Consider the following 3,714-nt stretch of genomic DNA (forward strand, 5'->3'; position numbering starts at 1 on the left):
ATACATATATATATATATATATATATATATATACATACATATATATATATATATATATATATATATATATTTGGGTGTGTGTGTAGGAGTACAGCATTCAAAGTAATTTAAGGACTACTGAAATACTGCTGATGTTGCATGTGTGTGCCTTCAAGGGAAAAATACACAAACAGAATGGACAAAACGATGTGGCCTATCGATTTTCATAACGAGTTTATTCTGTTCATTATTAGCAGAGAAAGATATGTGGGAGGGGGGGACTTAAAAGAATGGAGAATCAGGTATGTAGGGGACTATTTATTACAGATTGGCACGAGAGGGAACTTGATAGATATCAGCCTCACATAAAAAAGTTTTGGATGGAACTTAACAGACTTTTATGTTAAATCTATGGCACACATCTTAAGAGACCACATTCAGCAACAATGCAATGATTTTTGGGTTTGTTTTTTTTTAAATTAAAAACGAAGTACTATTGATTTGTAGATCAACAATTTACCCTCTTAGAATTAGCTCACTTGCATTATCAAGTTTGCAACTCACAGATGTACAATGAAACACCAGTTGAGTTGCTCCCTAATGCAAGAATCGAGCACTTTTTATGATCTTGCAATGAACTGTGCAGGTGTGATGTATTGTTCACATTTTAACTGAATTTGAAGTGGATTCTCTCAGAAAAATTATATTCTTAATTTTAAACATCTGTTTTTCATTTTTTAATAGAGATTGTGTAATATTTTATTAATGAGCAACGATAATTAATCATAAGACATGACTTTATGTTTGTTACCAATGCAAACTGGACAGAATGAATTTCCCTTTAAATTTAACAAAAAATAACAAATATGCTGTAGTAGCACCTGAATTCAGAGATTATTAACTCTTTACTTTGTTTTTAAGCTATCACTTTTGACTGTTGTATCTTGTGATCACTGTGAGGTACTGTAAATCTACAGAAACAAGTTCTTAACACTGAGATTCAACTCCAAATTCCAATTCCTTTTATCATTTGTATAATAATGTGGGTGGTAACATAACATGTAAAAATGATGGAATGACTGGAGAATATATCAGAGCCGATAAGAAATAATAGATTTGGTTATTAAATCTCAATGAATATAATGAATGTTTCGAAAATTCAGTAAAGCTTATAACAAACGACTTAACTTTAAATAAGTACATAACTATTATAATAAAAGGATTTTGCCTTTTCATTTAAAAATAATCAAAACAATTCTAAATGCATATCTATCACAAAAATCGGAATAAATTTCATGATTGTTTAGCCGGCTTTATAAACTGAATCATTTGAACATCTTAATTAAAAGAAACAATACAACAGAGAGACAGAAATGTTGGCAACAAAAGATATTTTGTTACATAGCTATTTCCATTAGGATTGTTAATAGATGATGTCTAATCAAGAACTGAAGTTATTTTAAACATATTTATATGATCTGCACAACCCAAAATAGTACAAGGACATTGTATTAAAATGTATTTTATAAAACATTTCCAAAACATTTTTTCTCTTCAGTCAGTATTTTTTGTTTTTTTTTTGTTTTTTTTTTTGTTTGTAAAGTATCTAAAATACATAAGTAAAAGGATCTTTAATTCTGAAGTAGATATGAGTTCTACCTAATATAATAATCATAAGATTGAAGTCAACAATGTAGCTGCCATAAAAATGTACTATTCACTTAGACAAAACAATACATTTCAACAATTAAAATCCAACGGGCAGAAGTACTCAACACAATTATTTCCATGTAATAACAATCATACGTCAGTTGTATTAGAAACCAGAAGCTTGTATATATATAAAAAGGTTTGTAGTTATAGTTAACAGTGTGAAGCTTACAACTGAAACATACTGAAGCAGAAAATCAAAACTGGATCCCACTGATTACCAGCAGTTCTGTTATATTCTTTGGACAAGGAGGGGCTCTCACTTTAAGAGTTTTCTGGAAACTTTAAATGAATAGAAACCACTGAAACATATATTTTGAAGAGAAAACTGTTTGAAAATGTAAATCAGTTTTCAACCAAAATATACAAATACATCAAAAGAATTGACACATTAAAGTTGGTAATTTCACAATGTAAAACTACGAAAAGAAAAAAGTTACCATTGGATCATTTTTTCTTTTTCTTTTTCACATCAAAGTAGCAGACAAAATGGATGGGAAAAAAGATTAAGTACATTACGTCATCTAATTTCTCATTAATTAAACTGAACACAACACTTTCCAAATCTATTCTCTTTTGGGAAGGCGAAGGGGTTTGTTTTTAATCCTTCACAGTAAACAGACTATATTATTAAAAAAAGACATGCCAAGAAATATAGAACCAAACCAAACCAAACCAAACCAAAGTACTAATATTCCACATCTTGTATTTTCTTCTTTTTTACTCAAGTAGGATTTCACTTTAAAAACACATTGATATATAACTGCTATGTATGGTTTTGATGCTAAATCCTTCTACATGGAATTGAACGTTCTTCAGAAAATACTATTTTTGTGTCTACATTTTGGCACAATCTCTTGTCTTTTAAACAGCATTTCTTTGTCAACAGATCTAAAAGTTTCCCATTTTACTTATTTGAGCAATATATTGTCATGCAGTATTTTTGAGATGGTGGGTACAAAAAAAAAGGTCATGTCAAAATATAGATGCAAAAATAAGCATCTAATAACAGGACTTGGCAATACCAAAATACAACTGACAGCAATTCACTCCTACCATCAATGGGATAAACACTTATGTGCTACCTAGTCTTGAATAGCAGATACTAACATATAGCCTGTTTCTTCATAGAAAGAACCAACAGCAAATGAACGAAAACCCTGATGTCCTTCGAAACCAGAATATTTTGGCAGTCGCTCAGAAGAACATCAAAGCAATGAGAATCTCAGAATAGCGACAGTGTGAAGATTCAGGATCCAATAAATAATCTCTGCTACACATATTAAGTGCCTTTTTCTCTTATCCAAATACACATATGTCCATCATATATATATACGTACAATATATGCAGATATATATGAATATAGTACAATATGTATAACTAGTGTTTCAGTATCACCATAAACATTTTAGTTTTACAGAAATAATGGTAAAAAACAAGGATTTCATAACCCATGAATTCTACCCATGCTGCAGTCATGGGAATAATTACACCATTCCCTACTTACATTCAAGACTAGCACCTTATAACAAGATAAACCCAAAGTTAAGCAAGAACTGGATAAAAAGTGGTTCCATTTGTGACTGATGGAGATGCCATAGCAGATCATTGCAGCAAATCTGATGGTTTACCTTAAATATTAATTCACAAGCAAGTCAGAAGATGCCTTTGTGAGTTTGTTCTTACTACAAAGACAAAATTGCTATATCTGTGTGTGTGTGTAATTTGGCAGATCAAACAAACTTCTAACAGAAAAAGAAAGAATATGCCCAGAGTCACACATGAGTAATCACAATGTTGTAGTAATTCTTATATAATAAATACTTCAAAAATAGTTTGGAAAATGGGTACATGAACAAATAAAAAAAAAAAACTTAAGGACTTCCTAACTAAAATGAAGCTTGTGCCCTTAAATTGTGGTTGAGATTCAAGTCTTTTAGTACATATTAAATGTAATTATACTATTAAGCTCTGACTTGATTCAAAAAGAAAGAAAAACAATAACCAACAAGCCACAATAGAAA

This window comes from Octopus bimaculoides, chromosome 12, assembly GCF_001194135.2.
Source record: "Octopus bimaculoides isolate UCB-OBI-ISO-001 chromosome 12, ASM119413v2, whole genome shotgun sequence".
Lineage (NCBI taxonomy): Eukaryota > Metazoa > Mollusca > Cephalopoda > Octopoda > Octopodidae > Octopus > Octopus bimaculoides.